The 23,240-nt window shown below is 48.2% G+C and overlaps 1 protein-coding gene across 3 annotated transcripts in view; it reads left to right on the top strand.

The window, feature by feature from the left end:
- The window catches only part of CRTC3 (CREB regulated transcription coactivator 3), a 191,417-nt gene that overhangs the window by 1,205 nt on the left and 166,972 nt on the right, over positions 1 to 23,240 (top strand). The gene's annotated exons all lie outside the window — the stretch shown is intronic.

The following is a 23,240-nucleotide window of genomic DNA, read 5'->3' as shown; positions in this document are numbered from 1 at the left end:
GATCCCCGTGCTCCTGACTATCCCAGTATGGCTGACCAGTGGGACTGTGTTGTGTGGATCGTTAGCTCTTGGGCTCACTCCCTTTACATTTTTCTCTCTGGTCACTGGTTGTACTCAACACCTTTTTCCCCAGCCCTCATGATTGTATACGGCCTCATTGTACGTGGGAGAAATCCCAGTATTTCTTGGCCTTGAGTCCATATAGATGACCGTGGACATTGACTGTAGAGAGGTGGGCTCATCACTGCTGTATGGCGTATACCTATCAATTGAAGAGGAGGGGATATCCAGCAACTCTTCATCATCCTTGTAAAATTCAAGACTTTTATTCATTTCATGTTAAAAAGGACCCATTTAAATCCTTCATCTATATATCAATTGAAGGTACTTGGGGCGTAAATTGGCCAATTCATGTGAGCCCACCAGCCATGACAAGGCGACCTTTCTCTGATGGGACCCGAGACTCAATATTTACCAAACCTGCCTCTCCCAGGCTAAATGGGGGCAAATTGAAGCGACGCCCGGGATCCAGAACTACCGTATGATTCATTTTATAAGACTCACCCCAAATTTAGGAGGAAAAAATAATTTTTAATGTTAAAATGAGGGCCAGTCTTATAAATCTAGTGCATTTTAATCCTAATGCTCACCGGGGGGAGGGGACGGCGGTGGTGGAGCAGGTCAGGAAGGTCACAGGAGGCAAGGCGATGCTGCGTGCTCAGATGGGGTGTTGCGGCTCAGGAGAGTTGGCGATACTGCGGTCGTGGGGGCGTTGCGGCAGGTGCCATTGATCTTCCAGTGGGCTGCAAGGGTGACACTACAGGGGGGCGACTCAGGAGGGTCACAGGACGGATGGTCACAGGACAGGGTGACTCTGCGGCGGGTGTACTGAGCTGACTGCGGGTTCCATTGAATTGCCCGCGGTTGACGCGATGAACTTTAAAAAAAAATAAATAAAAATTGGTTGCGGAGTCCACGCATGCCCCCACGGCCATTTTCTTGAAGTTTTTCACGTCAACCGCGGGTAATTCAATGGAGCCCGCATTCACCTCAGTGCATCTGCCACCGAGATACCCCGTGCCATGACACCCCTGAGCGCGTCCTGTCACCAATTTGGGGGGGGGGGAGGTGCGTCCTATAATCCGGAAAATAAGCTAATTATTCATAGTGTTAGGCCAGCTGCAGACGAGCGGATGAAAAATCGTCAGTTTCATCCAGGACACTTGGCTAGTTTTCATCCATGTGTCTGTCTTTTTTTTTCTCTTCTACATTAGTGTGACATCCATGTGTGATCTTAAAAAATGTACATGATCATTTACGTAGATAATCACAAACAGCCAGACCAAGAAAAGAATCCTTCATCTGAACAGCCCTATTGAATAACATCGGTGTGTGATCAAAGATCGGATGGCACGCTTCAGATGTGTGCGCTCGTCTGCAGCGATCGCATGGCACGCTTCAGATGGGTGCGCTCGTCTGCAGCGATCGGATGGCACACTTCAGATGGGTGCGCTCGTCTGCAGAGATCGAATGGCACACTTCAGATGTGTGCGCTCGTCTGCAGAGATCGGATGGCACGCTTCAGATGTGTGCGCTTGTCTGCAGCGATCGGATGGCACGCTTCAGATGTGTGCGCTCGTCTGCAGCGATCGGATGGCACGCTTCAGATGTGTGCGCTCGTCTGCAGCGATCGGATGGCACGCTTCAGATGTGTGCGCTTGTCTGCAGCGATCGGATGGCACGCTTCAGATGTGTGCGCTTGTCTGCAGCGATCGGATGGCACGCTTCAGATGGGTGCGCTCGTCTGCAGCGATCGGATGGCACACTTCAGATGGGTGCGCTCGTCTGCAGCGATCGGATGGCACACTTCAGATGGGTGCGCTCGTCTGCAGCGATCGGATGGCACACTTCAGATGTGTGCGCTCGTCTGCAGAGATCGGATGGCACACTTCAGATGTGTGCGCTCGTCTGCAGCGATCGCATGGCACGCTTCACATGTGTGCGCTCGTCTGCAGAGATCGGATGGCACGCTTCAGATGTGTGCGCTCGTCTGCAGCGATCGGATGGCACGCTTCAGATGTGTGCGCTCGTCTGCAGAGATCGGATGGCACGCTTCAGATGTGTGCGCTCGTCTGCAGAGATCGGATGGCACACTTCAGATGTGTGCGCTCGTCTGCAGAGATCGATCGGATGGCACACTTCAGATGTGTGCGCTCGTCTGCAGAGATCGATCGGATGGCACACTTCAGATGTGTGCGCTCGTCTGCAGAGATCGATCGGATGGCACACTTCAGATGTGTGCGCTCGTCTGCAGAGATCGATCGGATGGCACACTTCAGATGTGTGCGCTCGTCTGCAGAGATCGATCGGATGGCACACTTCAGATGTGTGCGCTCGTCTGCAGAGATCGATCGGATGGCACACTTCAGATGTGTGCGCTCGTCTGCAGAGATCGATCGGATGGCACACTTCAGATGTGTGCGCTCGTCTGCAGAGATCGATCGGATGGCACACTTCAGATGTGTGCGCTCGTCTGCAGAGATCGATCGGATGGCACACTTCAGATGTGTGCGCTCGTCTGCAGAGATCGATCGGATGGCACACTTCAGATGTGTGCGCTCGTCTGCAGAGATCGATCGGATGGCACACTTCAGATGTGTGCGCTCGTCTGCAGAGATCGATCGGATGGCACACTTCAGATGTGTGCGCTCGTCTGCAGAGATCGATCGGATGGCACACTTCAGATGTGTGCGCTCGTCTGCAGAGATCGATCGGATGGCACACTTCAGATGTGTGCGCTCGTCTGCAGAGATCGATCGGATGGCACACTTCAGATGTGTGCGCTCGTCTGCAGAGATCGATCGGATGGCACACTTCAGATGTGTGCGCTCGTCTGCAGAGATCGATCGGATGGCACACTTCAGATGTGTGCGCTCGTCTGCAGAGATCGATCGGATGGCACACTTCAGATGTGTGCGCTCGTCTGCAGAGATCGATCGGATGGCACACTTCAGATGTGTGCGCTCGTCTGCAGAGATCGATCGGATGGCACACTTCAGATGTGTGCGCTCGTCTGCAGAGATCGATCGGATGGCACACTTCAGATGTGTGCGCTCGTCTGCAGAGATCGATCGGATGGCACACTTCAGATGTGTGCGCTCGTCTGCAGAGATCGATCGGATGGCACACTTCAGATGTGTGCGCTCGTCTGCAGAGATCGATCGGATGGCACACTTCAGATGTGTGCGCTCGTCTGCAGAGATCGGATGGCACACTTCAGATGTGTGCGCTCGTCTGCAGAGATCGGATGGCACACTTCAGATGTGTGCGCTCGTCTGCAGAGATCGGATGGCACACTTCAGATGTGTGCGCTCGTCTGCAGAGATCGGATGGCACACTTCAGATGTGTGCGCTCGTCTGCAGAGATCGGATGGCACACTTCAGATGGGTGCGCTCGTCTGCAGAGATCGGATGGCACACTTCAGATGGGTGCGCTCGTCTGCAGAGATCGGATGGCACACTTCAGATGGGTGCGCTCGTCTGCAGAGATCGGATGGCACACTTCAGATGGGTGCGCTCGTCTGCAGCGATCGGATGGCACACTTCAGATGGGTGCGCTCGTCTGCGGAGGGTGGAAACTTTTTTTTTTTTTTTTTTTGAGGGGGAGCTGGTCGGTTTCAAAAATGTTTGGGGGGGGCACCTCTTAAAATGTTTAAAAAATTCTCATTCTCTTCCATTGCAGAACCAGTTTGCTGTTGATATGTTGATTGTTTTGGGAGAAGAGTGTGTAACCTCTAGGAAGCGTATCCTAATTTGAAAAACTGAGTGTCTGCGCTGTCCAAGAAAATCAAAGACCAGCACATAGACATGCAGCTGTAGATAACCCGAGGCAGCCATAGCAGTGCAGGTTACAGGGGAGATCAGCCCCCTGTCCTCACATTAGTTACTGGTAGAGATGATCTGGCACTGCTAAGCCTCGGCAGCTCGGCTGTGCCAGGCAGATCTGTCACTCGAGGCATGGCTGGATCCAGTGGAAGCAATGACATCGCCGAGTCACCTGCAGAAGAGGGGATAGAGGGGTAGAAAGCAGTATGGTCTCCAAATCGCTCCTGCTGGTTAGAATATGCTTTAACAAAGCAATGTCAACCTGTACCCCACCCTCTAGAATAGGGACCTGCAAGAACCACTGTCGAAAGATGTGTGGTCATTAAAGGGTCTCTGTCCTCACACAATGACTGTACAGGCGCTCTGTTCATCCTGGTGGGGCCAAACATCTCAGTGCACCTTCCCACCGGCTTGTTTTCTCCTCTATCTCCTCCCTTTTCTCGCTCTGTGAAACCAGACCTGCCAGAGAGGATTTTGGTGGAGCTGTTGTTTGTTTTTTTTTGTTTAAATCTTTGACCCTGCCATTATGCATGAGTGCCTGTACTTGGTTTGGTCAGTCATTCTGCGCTGACTGTCCCTTTAAGGCAGTGTTCCTCAACAGCCGCCATCAGTGCGTATTTTGGCTATGTGCTCAGTGCGTTTTTCACGGCGTTATTGCGCGTTTTTCGGGTGCGTTTTTGGCCTCAAAACTGCATGACTTTCCTTCCCCAGCAAACTGAGTTTTCATTTTTGCTATCCGCACACAACTGTTTTTTTAAGCTGCGTTTTTGAGCTTAAAAAAAAAATGGACATGTCAATTCTTTCCTGCGTTTTTCTGCGTTTTCCCCCCATGCAATGCATTGTAAAACCGCAGAAAAACGCAGAGATCAAAAACGCAGCAAATCGCGGTAAAAACACATGCGTTTTTTGGCGCGTTTTTTTGAAGCGGGTGCGTTTTTGTGCGTTTTTAGCGGCCAAAAAGCGCAGCGTCAAAAAAAGGCAGTGTGTGAACTTAGCCTTACAGGTTTTCCTTAGTATTTCACAGGTGATAATTGAATTACCTGCACAGATGATGATTCCAACCCCTATGTAATACTAAGAAAATCCTGAAAACATGCACTGATGGTTGCTCTTGAGGACTGGGGTTGGGGATCACTGCTCTAAGGGGTTAATCTCAGCGTTCTATAGCATAGCTTGTACTAGATCTGCGATGAACAGAGCCGACTTCATTCTGTTTGTTGCGATGTCTTTGAGGTTGGGTGCACGATTGTGAAAAGTTGTCTTATAAAATGCAGCAGTGACCTGGGTGAGCCCCCCACCACCCTCTGTGTGTGCCCCTGTAATGACCGGCTTCGTGTGTGGCTGGCTTACAGGTCAGTGGTCAGATCCTACTGATTTCAGTGGTGTCCTGTGCCCTTGTTTCCTCCTCCATCAGATCCTGTTGGCTTCCAGGGTACAGCGGGCATCCAGCCTTCACTCAGGTGACCTCCACATTCAGGTGAGCACCGAGCGATTGGTTGCTCCGGACAGTAGTGCGCCATGTCTATAGCTGCTACCAGGATCCTTTTTGTCATGGACGTCCAGTAGATGACGCGTACCTTACACTGATTGTTACAATGAAGTTGTTAAGTTATTGGAACCTGTTCAGATCAGTAGAACGTTCATTTATCTGTCTGTGACGTGTGATGAGTTGTTTGAGGTTGTCTTTAAAGCTATTGCTTACTGTGAGCGGAGAACCATGGTGGTAACGGAGGCCGGGGTCGCACTATGTCTTGGTCACTCTGTCGAGGGGCTTCAATGTGAAACCTCAATAAGCGGGATTCAAAGGTGTCCACGATGGCGCCAATGACTACTAAGGCAAGCGGTCCAATATGAGACTTTGGCCTGTTGTCTGACCACCCTTCTGGTGGTGGTGGTGTAAGTGTAGTCTGTGCTACTCTGACTAAAAATGTGGCACCACCCAAAAAAAATCAGTATAAAGAGTCATATCTTGTATTCTCCTGGCTCCGGCCCGGGGGAAGCAGGGCGTGAGTAAGCCTTAAAGGGGTTATCCCACAAATATTCACTGTATGCCTACAGAATGGGTGATGTACAAATGATCACTGGAACCCTCCCCCCGGCCATTGCCATGGGGGTCACCTGTCCCATTCCTTACTGTATGGCTGTAGTACCCAGGGGCTGGAATAGTTGTTGTGGTCCTGTGATAGCCATTGTGAGGGGTCTGACAGACGCACAGTTCTAGTGATCAGTGAGACCCCCAGCGATGGTTTATCATGTATTATGTGGATAGGTGACGTGATCCCAGGTGTGCGGCCATGCTGTGTTTGTGGGCACGACCATGTGGGGAGAGTTTGGCATGATTTCACATACAGTATTAAATCCGTAATTTTAGATGATTACTATGGTGACTGCATGTGATCAGCATCATAGTGTGCGTGTATACACCGCTCCTTCAGTGAGGCGGGGGTCTCGGGGGCTGAATAGTGGTGACATCACAGTACATGTGTCGCTGTGCTCTCATGGAGGCCGCACACAATACTATGGCTGTATGCCGCACAATGACAGATGCCATGACTGGGCCCAGCAAGTCTCCCCGTTAGGCTAAGTTCACATTTCCGCTAAAATGTATCAGTCACAATCCGCTGCTCTTGTAAACAACGGAATCCGTTTAGCGGATTCCGTTGCTCCCATAGACTTGTATGAGCAGCGGATTGTGACTGATGATGCTGCGTTGCACCCTCCGCCCGACTGATCAGTCGTGGAACGACTGACCGCCGGGCGGGAGGAACGCAGCATGTAACGTTTTTTGAGCAGCGAGATCCGTCGGATTTCGCTGCGCATGCTCTCTGGCTCCCTGCACACGTCACCAGTTTTGGTTGGTTACCCGATATTTACCCTGGTTACGGTGCAAGGAGCCAGCGCTAAGCGGTGTAGGCCCGTAACTAAGGTAAATATCGGGTAACCAAGGTAAATATCGGGTGCTTTGCTACCCGATATTTAGTCTGGTTACGCGTACAGGGAGGCCGACACTTCCCCGCTTGGCCCCGCCCCCTCCCGCACTCCGCACATGTGTGTGTACACACACACACACACACACCTGTCCCCAGCCATGCAGACAAGCACTGCCATTGACACCCTCGTCTGGCCCTGCCCCCCGCTCGGCTCCGCCCCCTCCCGCACTCCGCATGTGCACACACATACATACATACATGCGCGCGCACACTCACTCACAGATACACTCACTTTTCCCCAGCCATGCAGACCGCAGCACTGCCACTGACATCCTCAACGCCTGGCCCCGCCCCCCGCTCGGCTCCGCCCCCTCCCGCATTCAGCATGTGTATACACACACACTCACACTCACCTGTCCTGCAGTCCCTGCGGCACTGACGTCCTCAGTGCCACAGCCCCGCTCGGCTTCCCCCCCCCCCCCCCCCCCCCGAACTCCGCCCCCCGCACACAACGGAATCCGACAAAGAATTCTGTTCTTTGTCATCCGTTGTACAGCGTTGAACAGCGCATCAGTCACATGCGTCAAGCGACGCATGTGACTGATACAAATCAACGGAAATGTGAACTTAGCCTTATGTGTTAGTGGCTTCATCGGTTGTTTCTGAGTTTCTCATAGAGAAGTACAGGGCACAATGTCATGTCTGCCTCTCGTACTGTGTAGCGGTGATAGTGCTGCACCCCGATCGCGGCATGATCTGTGTGAATAGTGTCGTTTTGTAGTAAATTCTTCCGGTCGCTAAAATGTAACCATTTAACAGAGTGCTGCATGTGTGCGTCTGCAGGTTGTGATGCCTTTTATTGGAGAGCGCAGTCGGTATAGGTTTATGTTCTTCTAAACAGCAGTACTGACGCATTTCAGCTGTCCAAAGTTTCTCCTCCTCAGGAGTTTATGGATGTATCTGTGTGATTATCATGGCGTGTGTTGGTGATGGAAGATAAAATACAGATCACTAATAAGTGTGAGTCGCTATGTGCTGCAGGGAGGGGCGCTAGATGGCACCGAGCGAATGCCAACCTCACATGGGCTGCCAGAGAAATCACTGGTAATAAAATAAGGGAGAAATAACCCACTAGAAATGTCACGTCCTCATATAAATTCTTTTAGCATACACCCTGTACTGTGGCTGTACACTCTGGGGGGGTTATTGGCTTATATCACATCTCCCTCATATACTATAGACAGACGGTACCCACAAGCAGATGTACTAGAAACTCCAGCTGTCAGTAAGAGCAGGCCTATAGGACGGGCACTGCACTAGTAACATAGGCCTTCAGTAAGGCTGGGCCCGCAGGAGGTCTGGCGCTGCGCCGTGACGGCTGGGCCCGCAGGAGGTCTGGCGCTGCGCCGTGACGGCTGGGCCCGCAGGAGGTCTGGCGCTGCGCCGTGACGGCTGGGCCCGCAGGAGGTCTGGCGCTGCGCCGTGACGGCTGGGCCCGCAGGAGGTCTGGCGCTGCGCCGTGACGGCTGGGCCCGCAGGAGGTCTGGCGCTGCGCCGTGACGGCTGGGCCCGCAGGAGGTCTGGCGCTGCGCCGTGACGGCTGGGCCCGCAGGAGGTCTGGCGCTGCGCCGTGACGGCTGGGCCCGCAGGAGGTCTGGCGCTGCGCCGTGACGGCTGGGCCCGCAGGAGGTCTGGCGCTGCGCCGTGACGGCTGGGCCCGCAGGAGGTCTGGCGCTGCGCCGTGACGGCTGGGCCCGCCGGAGGTCTGGCGCTGCGCCGTGACGGCTGGGCCCGCCGGAGGTCTGGCGCTGCGCCGTGACGGCTGGGCCCGCCGGAGGTCTGGCGCTGCGCCGTGACGGCTGGGCCCGCCGGAGGTCTGGCGCTGCGCCGTGACGGCTGGGCCCGCCGGAGGTCTGGCGCTGCGCCGTGACGGCTGGGCCCGCCGGAGGTCTGGCGCTGCGCCGTGACGGCTGGGCCCGCCGGAGGTCTGGCGCTGCGCCGTGACGGCTGGGCCCGCCGGAGGTCTGGCGCTGCGTCGTGACGGCTGGGCACGCAGGAGGTCTGGCGCTGCGCCTTGCCTCTTGTCGTTCACACAGGAGATGCACTGCTTTTGTGGAATGACTGAGATGCTGAAGGTTTTTCTGGCCTACGTGACAGAACTTTCCCTCCGTGGAGGAACGGTTATGCAGTGTGACTAATAGTTACTGTGAATACCTAGCCACAGTGAGCAATCTTAATGTCCCCTTCATCTGGCCTTAGGCAAGGGCTGCGCAGTGAGTTTTTGGTGAGGAGTCATGGTAAAATTACTGCCATGTTCAGCAGCAAGGTGATAAGCAACCTCCCGACCATCACAGAACGTCTGTCTGGTATAACCTAATTTGGAGCTATGGCAACTGTTGGCTGACCACCATTTCTCCGCACTCCCCCATATCATGGCCACCTATTTCAGCCAAGCGTGCATGTGTTTACAATAGGTGTTTATGCTGCAGGAAGACAATAGCAGCTTATCTTCAAGAAGAACAAAAGAAAATTCTATATGCTCGTCCTACTTTTCCTGCGTCTTAATATGTTTGTGGGGAAAGTCGGGAGGCCCATAGGTCCCACTGAAATGGTCCGGGTCGGACGACTCTTTAATACAGTGCTGGCCAAATGTATTGGCACCCCTGCAATTTTGTCAGATAATACTCAGTTTCTTCTTGAAAATGATTGCAATCACAAATTCTTTGGTATTATCTTATACACAAGATAAACTCTGTTTATGGCTTTTCCCAAAAAGCTCTACTTTTGTCTCATCTGACCAGAGAACATTCTTCCAAAACGTTTTAGGCTTTCTCAGGTAAGTTTTGGCAAACTCCAGCCTGGCTTTTTTATGTCTCGGGGTAAGAAGTGGGGTCTTCCTGGGTGTCCTACCATACAGACCCTTTTCATTCAGACACCGACGGATAGTACGGGTTGACACTGTTGTACCCTCGGACTGCAGGGCAGCTTAAACTTGTTTGGATGTTAGTCGAGGTTCTTTATCCACCATCCGCACAATCTTGCGTTGAAATCTCTCGTCAATTTTTCTTTTCCTTCCACATCTAGGTAGGTTAGCCACAGTGCCATGGGCTGTAAACTTCTTGATGACACTGCGCACCGTAGACACAGGAACTTTCAGGTCTTTGGAGATGGACTTGTAGCCTTGAGATTGCTCATGCTTCCTCACAATTTGGATTCTCAAGTCCTCAGACAGTTCATTGGTCTTCTTTCTTTTCTCCATGCTCAATGTGGTGCACACAAGGACACAGGACAGAGGTTGAGTCAACTTTAATCCATGTCAACTGGCTGCAAGTGTGATTTAGTTATTGCCAACACCTGTTAGGTGCCACAGGTAAGTTACGGGTGCTGTTAATTACACAAATTAGAGAAGCATCACATGATTTTTCAAACAGTGCCAATACTTTTGTCCACCCCCTTTTTTATGTTTGGTGTGGAATTTATATCCAAGTTGGCTTAATAACAATTTTTTTTTTTTATTTTTTTTTCATTGAAGACAAATTAAATGAAGATAATAATACCAAAGAATTTGTGATTGCAATCATTTTCAAGAAGAAACTATCACAAATTCTTTGGTATTATCTTAATTTAATTTGTCTTCAATGAAAAAAAAAATATTTGTCATTAAGTCAAATTGGATATAATTCCAAACCAAACATAAAAAAGGGGGTGGACAAAAGTATTGGCAGTGTTTGAAAAATCATGTGATGCTTCTCTAATTTGTGTAATTAACAGCACCTGTAACTTACCTGTGGCACCTAACAGATGTTGGCAATAACTAAATCACACTTGCAGCCAATTGACATGGATTAAAGTTGACAACCTCTGTCCTGTGTCCTTGTGTGTACCACATTGAGCATGGAGAAAAGAAAGAAGACCAAAGAACTGTCTGAGGACTTGAGAATCCAAATTGTGAGGAAGCATGAGCAATCTCAAGGCTACAATTCCATCTCCAAAGACCTGAAAGTTCCTGTGTCTACGGTGCGCAGTGTCATCAAGACGTTTAAAGCCCATGGCACTGTGGCTAACCTCCCTAGATGTGGAAGGAAAAGAAAAATTGAGAGATTTCAACGCAAGATTGTGTGGATGGTGGATAAAGAACCTCGACTAACATCCAAACAAGTTCAAGCTGCCCTGCAGTCCGAGGGTACAACAGTATCAACCCGTACTATCCGTCGGCATCTGAATGAAAAGGGACTGTATGGTAGGATGCCCAGGAAGACCCCACTTCTTACCCTGAGACATAAAAAAGCCAGGCTGGAGTTTGCCAAAACTTACCTGAGAAAGCCTAAGACATTTTGGAAGAATGTTCTCTGGTCAGATGAGACAAAAGTAGAGCTTTTTGGGAAAAGCCATCAACAGAGTTTACAGGAGAAAAAAAAGAGGCATTCAAAGAAAAAAACACGGTCCCTACAGTCAAACATGGCGGAGGTTCCCTGGTGTTTTGGTGTTGCTTTGCTGCCTCTGGCACTGGACTGCTTGACCGTGTGCATGGCATTATGAAGTCTGAAGACTACCAACACATTTTGCAGCACAATGTAGGGCCCAGTGTGAGAAAGCTGTGTCTCCCCAGAGGTTATGGGTCTTCCAGCAGGACAATGACCCAAAACACACTTCAAAAAGCACTAGAAAATGGTTTGATAGAAAGCATTGTAGACTACTAAAGTGGCCAGCAATGAGTCCAGACCTGAATCCCATAGACACCTGTGGAGAGATCTCAAAATGGCAGTTTTGAGAAGGCACCCTTCAAATCTCAGGGACCTGGAGCAGTTTGCCAAAGAAGAATGGTCTAAAATTCCAGCAGAGCATTGTAAGAAACGCATTGATGGTTACCGGAAGCGGTTCTTGGCAGTTATTTTGGCTAAAGGTTGTGCAACCAAGTATTAGGCTAAGGGTGCCAATACTTTTGTCTGGTCCATTTTTGGAGTTTTGTGTGAAATGATCAATGATTTGATTTTTGTTTCATTCTCTTTGTGTTTTTTCAGTGCAAGCAAAATAAAAGGATAATAATACCAAAGAATGTGTGATTGCAATCATTTTCAAGAAGAACAGAGTATTATCTGACAGAAATGCAGGGGTGCCAATACTTTTGGCCAGCACTGTATGTATGTATGTATGTAATCTTGCAGTCTTCACCTTTTAGGAATGCAGACCAGTGACTATGTAAGGGGAATATATGAAAAGCAGAAATTTTACCTTGCAGAAAAAAGAAACTGAAGCATGTCAATTTTTAGTACGGTTTTCCCTGCATTTTTCAGTCCTTCCACCCATTGACTTTTATGAAAAATGCATGGCAGAAACACGCACCTTTGTGTTTTTCTGTCAGAAGGTGCAGAAAATCTCTGCAACTAAATACTCAGCATGCGCACATACCCTTACAATCCACTAATCACAATGGAGACACTGGGCTCAGTGGGTGCTCTCGTCCACTAAAACCCGCCGCCTTTAGACAGCGTGGCCCAGGGCTCATCCCAACTGAACGCCGGCCTCCTCAACCGTGGGCATAACACTACTCAGACAACACAGCGATGAGGGAACCACAATAATTAGACTTTATTGGATCCCCAAACAATTAACGGCACATAACACATAACCAGCAAAACACACACATGTAACAGGCAACAGAGTCTCACCCTTCCGCTGGCTCACCAGGGATTAGAATGTCTGTGCCTCAGAGGTTCCAGGGCCGCTTACTCCAATCCAGCAGCACCCCGCTTTTGGCGGGCACCCACCGAGAACGGAATAATGCCAGATTTAGGAAGCTGTCTTAGGTCTGCAAAGTCTGTACCAGGTAACTGAATTGTCCCAACCTGAGTGTCCTCCTTAGGTAGTCCTGGTATGATGATACAATCCTGGCAGCCGGAGTCGAAATCCCTAGGCTGTGGATATGGTCTCCAACCGGAACCGGAGTGCCTAGATTGAAGCCATAAGATATCCTGATCCTCTAGTCAGCTCCTGAGAGCTTAGACTGGATCCATCAGCATCCATCAACAACCCCCTGGTGGCTTAAAGAAATCCCTTTTTATAGCCACAGCCTTCCACTTGGATACACTGCATCCTCATCGATTGGTTGGACAAGATCGCCTCTCCAATTGGATGAATCTCAAGCTGCATGGACAATGTTCATACAAATGATGTCTACAGAAAGACTGAGGGTATACATGTAGTCTGGAATGCACAGACTAGATAATGGCTACTAAGGTAATCACATTAGCAATACACAACTACAATACAATGATTACTGGAAGAGTCTGGAGAAACAATAGCTAAGCATAATCGGCTTTTATACAATCAGCTGATGTGTGATGTGATTCAGGCACTTGATCCTGACACATCATCTGATCGCTTTGCCTTCCAGCAAACCGATCAGATGATATTGGATCCGGATTGGACGGCGCGGGACCCTTGACCCAGGATTACTGCGGAGGGGGGGTTCTTTATTTCAATAAAGATGGAGTCACTAATTGTGTTGTGTTTTATTTCTAATAAAAATATTTTTCTGTGCGTTGTGTTTTTTTTTTTTTATCATTACTAGAAATTCATGGTGGCCATGTCTAATATTGGCGTGACACCATGAATTTCGGGCTTAGGGCTAGCTGATAATATACAGCTAGCCCTAACTCCATTATTACCCGGCTTCAGGGCAGCTGGAAGAGTTGGATACAGCGCCAGAAGATGGCGCTTCTATGAAAGCGCCATTTTCTGGGGTGGCTGCGGACTGCAATTCGCAGTGGGGGTGCCCAGAAAGCATGGGCACCCTGCACTGTGGATTCCAATCCCCAGCTGCCTAGTTGTACCCGGCTGGACTCAAAAATTAGGCGAAGCCCACGTCATTTTTTTTTTTTTTTTTAATTATTTCATGAAATAATTAAAAAAAAGGGCTTCTCTATATTTTTGGTTCCCAGCCGGGTACAAATAGGCAGCTGGGGGTTGGGGGCAGCCCGTACCTGCCTGCTGTACCCGGCTAGCATACAAAAATATGGCGAAGCCCATGTCATTTTTTTTTTTTCTTTTTGGGCAAAAAACTGCATACAGTCCTGGATGGAGGCTGCTGAGCCTTGTGGTTCTGCAGCTGCTGTCTGCTCTCCTGCATACACTAGTGAATGGAGGATGCTGAGACTTGTAGTTCTGCAGCTGCTGTCTGCTCTCCTGCATACACTAGTGAATGGAGGATGCTGAGACTTGTAGTTCTGCAGCTGCTGTCTGCTCTCCTGCATACACTAGTGAATGGAGGATGCTGAGACTTGTAGTTCTGCAGCTGCTGTCTGCTCTCCTGCATACACTAGTTCTGCAGCTGTCTGCTCTCCTGCATACAATGAACATTTTGAAGAAGGAAATGACATCAGACCTTTTTTTTTTTTCCATCAACAATCTTTAATGGCATTGTGCACTGATTAAAAACGCGGTGAGTAAAAACGCAGCAAAAAAACGCACCAAATCGCGACAAAAACGCATGCGTTTTTGCCGCGTTTTTTTAGCCGCGGGTGCGTTTTTTAGACAAAAACGCACATAAAAACGCAGCGTGAAAAAAACGCCTAGTGCGCACATACCCTTAGGCTGTGTGCACACAGTGCATGTTTATCACATTTTTGATCCAGTTTTGAGTGCAGTTTTGTCACAAACCTGTAAGCAAAACCTGATGCCATCAAAGTCAACAAGAATCCAAAAGTGCATATGTTGCTCATTTTCACCTTGCAGATTTAGTGCAGAAAATAATCAGCCGCATATTTATTTATTTTAACCCATTGAATTAAATTGAAAAACGCATGCAAAAAAAGGTGCATTTTCACTGCGTTTCTCCTGCCAAGAGATGTGGAAATGGTATAGAAATTTCTGCAACTAGATACTCGGTGTGTGTGAACATATCTTATGGGAGCAGAAGAGTCCCTACTGTGACTAGTGAGGGGTAAGGAATACTAGGCACTGCTGTGACCCCCCCCCCTATAGGTAAGGGAGCAGGAGAGGCGCTGCTGTGACTACTGAGGGGTAAGGGTGCAGGAGAGGCACTGCTGTAACTACTGAGGGGTAAGGGTGCAGGAGAGGCACTGCTGTAACTACTGAGGGGTAAGGGTGCAGGAGAGGCGCTGCTCTAACTACTGAGGGGTAAGGGAGCTGGAGAGGCGCTGCTGTGACTACTGAGGGGTAAGGGAGCAGGAGAGGTGCCGCTGTGACTACTGAGGGGTAAGGGAGCAGGAGAGGCGATGCTGTGACTACTGAGGGGTAAGGGAGCAGGAGAGGCGCTGCTGTGACTACTGAGGGGTAAGGGAGCAGGAGAGGCGCCGCTGTGACTACTGAGGGGTAAGGGAGCAGGAGAGGCGCCGCTGTGACTACTGAGGGGTAAGGGAGCAGGAGAGGCGCTGCTGTGACTACTGAGGGGTAAGGGAGCAGGAGAGGCGCCGCTGTGACTACTGAGGGGTAAGGGAGCAGGAGAGGCGATGCTGTGACTACTGAGGGGTAAGGGAGCAGGAGAGGCGCTGCTGTGACTACTGAGGGGTAAGGGAGCAGGAGAGGCGCTGCTGTGACTACTGAGGGGTAAGGGAGCAGGAGAGGCGCCGCTGTGACTACTGAGGGGTAAGGGAGCAGGAGAGGCGCCGCTGTGACTACTGAGGGGTAAGGGAGCAGGAGAGGCGCTGCTTTGACTACTGAGGGGTAAGGGAGCAGCAGAGGCGCTGGTGCAGGATACAAGGTACTGCTGTGACTTCTGGTGTGCAGAACACTCTAAGTTCAGGCTTTTTTTTTGTTGTTTTTATTTGCAATTGACTACTCCACCTGGGAACACAGGTATAAAGGTTTCCTCAAGTTCTAACAGGTAAAAAAAAATTACAGCCAAATGTTCTGCAATCAAATTCTATTAACCCATCTTTACAACCTCTTCATAGCTCAGTGTATGTGTACACGCTCGCTCCATGGTCGCATTGTCCAGGCCGGCTGTCTTTGTTTCAGCTTCAGTGTTTTCAGGCTTTCTTCTGCCTGACAATTGTAGACAGGTTTGGCATGGTAGAGCACATACACACGAGTGGCTGGTCAGTCATTATCGTCACAAACATGCATAGTGTATTGTCACATTCTGCTGGAAACTATGGACAAACAATTGTAGAAACTGAATCTGTAAACCACTTTGAGCGCACTCATGCAGGAGCGGAGCACCCCTGCCTCCGGAGCAGCGCTCATGCTATAAGTGTTTTCGCGGAAAGGGAGGGTTCTTTGCATCCGAACGTGACTGATCTGTAGAATACTAGAAAACAAAGTATAGGTTCTCTATAGAGGAGATTTTTTACATCTCCTGTGATGTCTCGTAGTAAATAATTGTATTTCCTCTAAATTGCAGATGTCACACTCTGGCACACAATGCCAAATCTGGCCTGTGGGATGATTTTATGTGGCTTGCAATGCCAGGGCCCATACCTCTGTATGGGGGGGGGGGGTCTTTGTGAGGCCCATACTTCTGTATGGGGGTTATTTTCTTAACCAGCTACACAACATTTGGTAACAGACTTTTATTGAGGAGTTACTAAACTTTTTAAAGGATTCTGTCAGTAGGATTAACCCTCCCTCCTAAGCCATCTTTCACAAGGAGGTTTTTACAAACCTCGCCGACTGTCATGGTGGCGTCAGGATCTGTGGAAGCCACATATTCTGGCATTCTGCACTGATCAGACAGAGAAGTTAGCAGGCAGTCACACTCGCGTCAACTCACAGACCTGTAGTTCATAGGCAGTATACCAAGAGTTATTCTCTGCTGGGCTGCTTGTTAGTCTCCTTTGATCACATGCTGTGGGTGAGCCAGTCACGTTTCTCCCTTCTTGTATATGCTGGCTGTACTATTACATTAATGCCAACTATAGCTTCTCTATACTGTTCTGGTGAGGGGTTGTGATCCAGACATGCAGGTAGTAGTATTTATTTCGGTGATGGATTGTGGTGTTAAAGGGAACCTGTCACCAGATTTGGCGACTAAGCTGCGGTCACCACCAGTGGGCTCTTATATACAGTATTTTAACATGCTCTATAAAAGAGCCCAGGCCGCTGTGTAGAATGTAAAAATCACTTTATAATACTCACCTAACAGTCGGTGCGGTGCAGACTGGTCAGATGGGTGTCTCCGTTCTCCGGAATCGGCGCCTCCTCTTTCGGTCATCTTTGTCCTTCTGAAGCCTGGATGCATGACGCATCTACGTCATCCACAGTAGCCAGCGTTAAGGTCCCATTCAGTCGCACTACAATACTTTGATCTGCCCTGCCCAATATGGGACAGACCATATGAGGATGTCATGTTTTTGGCAGCTTCTGATAGGTTTGTTGGCAACATCTGATTTAATTAGACACACCTGTGGATATAACACACTGCTTCTTTGTGTAGCATCATGGGAAATTCAGAAGAAATCAGCCAAGATGTCAGGAAGGGAATTGTGGACTTGCACAAGTCTGGCTCATCCTTGGGTGCAATTTCCAGAAACCTGAAGTTGCCTCGTTCATCTGTATAAATCATTTATACACAGGACAAACAAGATGGGAATGTCCATACATCATCATACTGCTCAGGAAGGTGACTGGTTCTGTGTACCAGAGATGAACATGCTTTAATCAGACGTGTATATCAACTTAAGAACAAAAGCAAAAGACTTTATGAAGATGCTGGTGGAAGCTGGTAAGATTGTGTCATTATCCACAATGAAACGAGTACTGTATCAACATGGGCTGAAAGCCACTCTGCCAGGAAGAAGCCATCACTCCCAAATAAACCATAAAGCCAGACTAATGTTTGCGAATGCACACAGGAACAAAGATCTTAATTTTTGGAAACATGTCGTGTGGTCTGACAAAACAAAAATTAAACAGTTTGGCCATAATGACCATCGTTACATTTGGAGGAAAAAGGGACAAGCTTTGAAGCCTAAGAACACTATCCCCACTGTGAACATGGGGGAGGCAGCATCAGGTTGTGGGTTGTTTTTCTGCAGGAGGGACTGGTGCACTTCACTACATAGATGGCATGATAAGGAAAGAAGATTGTGGCAATACTGAAGCAACATCTCACGACATCAGCCAGGAACTTAAAGCTTGGGCAGAAATGTGTCTTCCAAATGGACAAAGACCCATTTGCATCAGAGGATGATCTCTCACCTCTCCGCTGCCATCGCCGCCAAATCATGAGCACTGAGCCGAAATCCAGCCTTGGGCGGCCATGGCAGCGGAGAGGTGAGTGAGATCATCCTCTGACGCTGCACATTCATTAGTATGTTAGCACACCCACAGGGGCATACTAACATACTAAGGGGGCCGACTAGCACGGGAAGCAATGCCCTTGGGACTAGTCCCCTCTCTCATTAGCATATGATAAAATCTTTGCAAATACTTTTCTAAAGATCTTTTTCTTTGCTACCAGATGCAGGGATTAGCATTATGCACCCAAAACAGCTCATTCCTCTAGGTGCATATTGACAGGTTCCCTTTAAGGGCCATGGCATCAAATACTAATCTATGTAAACGTTTCATTTTGCAAATAGTAATAATGTTTCTCTATATCTCTTAATGTCCGATAGTGAGAAAAACATGCAGATGTGTCTTTTTTAGATGGTGTATGTGAACGTCTGGTTTCAACTGTATGTATAAGGCCCCTTTCAGACGTCCGTGTTTAAACAGGTGCAAGCCACACGTACCAGTATTTCAGTGTAACATCCGTGTTTGCATACGTGTGACATCCATGTGACTGATATCAATAAAAAAATGCATGATACTGTAATAAAGGTTTTCTTTTTTTTATGTATAAAAGATGGTCAAAGCCTGAAAAATTAGAGATGGATAAAGAAAGATGGATAATAGAACACATTAGATAATAGGTAAATGATAGCACATATAAGATAGATACAGAGAGATAAAGAAAGAACATATAAAACAGAATAACAATATAGATATAGAGGTAGCTAGCTTGGCCAGCTGTTCTATAGCTTTTTTTTTTTTAATTGGTAAAAAAAAATGACGTGGGGTCCCCCACAATTTTCATATCCAGCACAGGAACAGCAGCAGCTGAAGGCTGCAACCCTCAGCTCTCTGCTGTACCTTGGCTGGTTAAAAAATAAACGTGGGATCCCCTCCATTATTAATAATAAAAAATGACGTGGGGTCCCCTCCATTTTACTAAAATCAGCCATGGTACAGCAGATAACTGGGGGCTGATATTATTAGGCTGGGCTGATATTAGGGTGGGAAGGGCCATGGTTATTTGGCCCTTTCCAGCCCAACAATAGCAGCCCACAGCCATCCCAGAAATGGCGCATCCATTACATGCGCCAATTCTTGTGCTGGACCCAGCTCTTCCTGGTGCAGTGCATATTTGTGGAGATGATGCCAGCTCCAGCTGGCATCAAGCCCTGGTATTAGTAATGGGTAGCATCTAGCAGACACTGCCATTACTAATCCAGCAGTTGAAAGGAGAATAACAGTTTATTTGAACAAAAAAAAAAAAACCCTGACTCCAGTTCTCGTTCACCAATTTATTTGATTTTTATAAAAAAAAGTCCTCCGTAATCCATGGTGAGGTCCCACGACGTTCCCCAAAAGCAAACCTGAAAAGACATAAGAGAAAAGTATTCAATAAATAAACACAAGAGACACCCTCATTTCCAATTTATTTCCTATCAAAGCTCTAATCCATGTCGATCCCATACTGCTGTCACATTCAATAGAGAACTGAACATTCCCCATTGATTGTGAGAGCAAGACACACACACACATATACATATATATACATATATACATATATATATATATATATATATATATATATATATATATATATATATATATATATATATATATATATATATATATATATATATATATATATATATATATATATATATATATATATATATATATATATATATATATATATAATATAATTATATATACACACACACACACTGCTGTCTATGCTTCCCTGCGGTGATCTGGACCTTATAAGGTCAGCCCAGGCCACCACAGGGGGCCCTCAGCAGTGTGTGTGTGTGGCCTGGTCAGGGGTGCCCTGAGCTGTGTGTGTGCGGGCCTGATGAACCCATGAAGTCACAGCCGCTAAACCCGCAGTATGATGGGTGTCGTCAGGATGTCCTCGGAGTTCCTTGGATACTCCGATGGCCTCACTGCACACCACACACACACACACACACACACACACACACACACACACACCTGGATACTCACCTGGCCCCATAATGCTTTGGCTTCCAGCTCCTCAGTGCAGTGAATATTCTATGAGTATAATGAGGGGGTCAGAAGCAGGAGGCAGCAGAGCTGAAGAAAACAGCGCTGGATACAGGTGAATATAGAAATGAATTAATTTTATTTCACGGACCCGTGTTTCCTCCAGGACGTGTCACACAGATCACATCAGTGTGGGATCCGTGTGACACACGTGCTGCTGGAGAAAAAGCAGCCATGTCTCTGTGTGTGCGTACGGGGTCACGAGGGGGTCACACAGTTCATGTGAAAACACGGATGTGTGAGGAACACCATAGACTGGCATTGCTACGTGTGACATCGGTGTTAAATATGGATATCACATGTACCTGAAACACGGACGTCTGAAATTGGCTTAATGATCAGATGGAGGACACCAACTTCACACTGAACTGTGATTATGAAAGGTGTATAACTGTAGAACATTTCTTGTATAATCATTTTATTATACACCTTTCATAGTTGTGGCTCATTGTGATCTTAGCTGTCCTATGTCTGACCATTACACACTGACTCCGCTGAGTGTCTTGCTGAGGTGGCCATGTGAACAGTCCCTTATATCCCAGACATGTCTTTTGGGCAGAGTCATGTACGTGATCACCTGGTTTGTCCCGATGATCACCAGAGGATTGTTGTTCAGTAAAGCGCCCCTCTCCTCCCTGTGCCCCCCTTGCACCACGTATAACGGATGTATATTGTCCCTTTCGTTACGTGAGTGTGGTCAGTGATCGGGTTTGGCCTTTATGAGCGGTGTTGTGTTGCTGCCCCGGGTAGGTGCCTCTTGTATGATGCCTGCTGTGTTTTGTTGTGATGTAATTGAGGGATCTTTAGGTCTCCAGGGAAAGGTGGCTACTGATTGTCTCTGTAGATTGCCACTAATTTCTCATTGTAATGAGTCCCTCAGAGTGCACTAGGAGCAGGATTATGGCTGCCATCACTGTTGAATAATTATGGGCTGAGGTGGTCCCCATGCCATGAAGCAAGCCTAGTGACTAAATAACCGATGATGAGATAAAAGGTTTCCTGTAGAACCCCTGCGCTGATTTGGGCAGTGACTCTACATATGGCATGTGACGATGTATGCAGTGATTAGCATGTACTACCAGCACCATTCCAGGACTTTATTTTTTCGGTACTGTAGTGGAGCCTTAAACCAAAGTCAGTTTCCCCCGTTTTTATTCTCCCTTTTTTCGCTACTTAATTACATGTTATGAATTTTAATGGTTACAATGAATGTACTCACATTGGAGCCCTAATCTTTAGGATCTCTCCTAGCCGTGTAGGTCAGATTGTAAGGCAGCGCGGTCCCATCCCCCTTTACAAAACCCCTCTCCCTGCTGGTATTGTCGGTTCAGATTAGACCTCTTGGGAGCTTTTTATTACAGGGTCACAGAAACCGTGAGGTCAGTGCAGTAATGATGTGAGGGCCGCTGCTATTGTGCATAGGAAGGAGAATTAAGGGTGCTTCACACACAGCGAGCTCGCTGCCGAGATCGCTGCTGAGTCACGCTTTTTGTGACGCAGCAGTGACCTCATTAGCGATCTCGCTGTGTGTGACACTGAGCAGCGATCTGGCCCCTGCTGCGAGATCGCTGCTCGTTACACACAGCCCTGGTTCGTTTTCTTCAAAGCCGCTCTCCTGCTGTGACACACAGATCGCTGTGTGTGACAGCAAGAGAGCGACAAATGAAGCGAGCAGGGAGCAGGAGCCGGCATCTGACAGCTGAGGTAAGCTGTATCCAAGATAAACATCGGGTAACCAAGGTGGTTACCCGATATTTACCTTAGTTACCAGCCTCTGCAGCTCTCACGCTGCCTGTGCTGCCGGCTCCGGCTCTCTGCACATGTAGCTGCTGTACACATCGGGTTAATTAACCCGATGTGTACAGCAGCTAGGAGAGCAAGGAGCCAGCGCTAAGCAGTGTGCGCGGCTCCCTGCTCTCTGCACATGTAGCTGCATTACACATCGGGTTAATTAACCCGATGTGTACTGTAGCTAGGAGAGCAAGGAGCCAGCGCTCAGTGTGCGCGGCTCCCTGCTCCCTGCACACACTGGTAACTAATGTAAACATCGGGTAACCATACCCGATGTTTACCTTAGTTACCAGTCTCCGCAGCTTCCAGACGGCGGCTCCGTGCAAGCGCAGCGTCGCTTGCACGTCGCTGCTGGCTGGGGGCTGTTCACTGGTCGCTGGTGAGATCTGCCTGTTTGACAGCTCACCAGCGACCATGTAGCGATGCAGCAGCGATCCTGACCAGGTCAGATCGCTGGTCGGATCGCTGCTGCATCGCTAAGTGTGAAGGTACCCCTAGACCTTTACACCTTTTCCTTTGGTGCTGTTCCCTACAAGAGTGACCTAAGGCTATGTGCACACAGTGCGTTTTTCGGGTGCGTTTTTGGCCTCAAAACTGCATGACTTTCCTTCCCCAGCAAAGTCTGAGTTTTCATTTTTGCTGTCCGCACACAACTTTTTTTTTTTTTTTAAGCTGTTTTTTAGCTTAAAAAAAAATGGACATGTCAATTCTTTCCTGCGTTTTTGTGTTTTCCCCCATGCAATACATTGTAAAAACGCAGAAAAAAAACGCAGCAAAGCGCCGCCAAAAACGCATGCGTTTTTTGGCACATTTTTTTGCTGCGGGTGCGTTTTTGTGCGTTTTTAAATGCCAAACGCAGCGTCATAAAAACGCAGCATGTGCACACAGCCTTACAAATATCATACATGGAATTACTTGTCTTGTACGGTCTGAGCTGCATTTATAATTCTGCGCTAATCAGACATTGACCTTTCACCAATTTTGTCCATATTGACTCACACAGGAAAGCCTTCTTTTTTTTTTTTTTTTTTTTTTTCTGTGTAATGTTACCTGTTACAGAAATATTGGCAATCAAGGTATTGGGCATCTAATGAGTTAACTTCAGGTATGGCCAAGTGGGTGTTTTTCACTGGGGGCATGTACATCATTAAGCTGCTATCTGATAACACCCACTTTTTTAAAAAAAAAAAAAGTGCATCTGCTCACCAAGGGAGAAAATCACAGGGAGTAAGCAGAGTGGTGTGATCCAGCACCAATGTAATTAATGGTTACAGTAAGATTTCTATTTTTAAAATGGATCAATTTCAGGATTAAGAAAGTTCAATGACGTGTCTA

This window comes from Anomaloglossus baeobatrachus, chromosome 4 (assembly GCF_048569485.1).
Source record: "Anomaloglossus baeobatrachus isolate aAnoBae1 chromosome 4, aAnoBae1.hap1, whole genome shotgun sequence".
Classification (NCBI taxonomy): Eukaryota; Metazoa; Chordata; class Amphibia; order Anura; family Aromobatidae; genus Anomaloglossus; species Anomaloglossus baeobatrachus.
The sequence above is the reverse complement of the archived record's forward strand: the minus strand, read 5'-3'. Positions and strand labels throughout refer to the sequence as shown.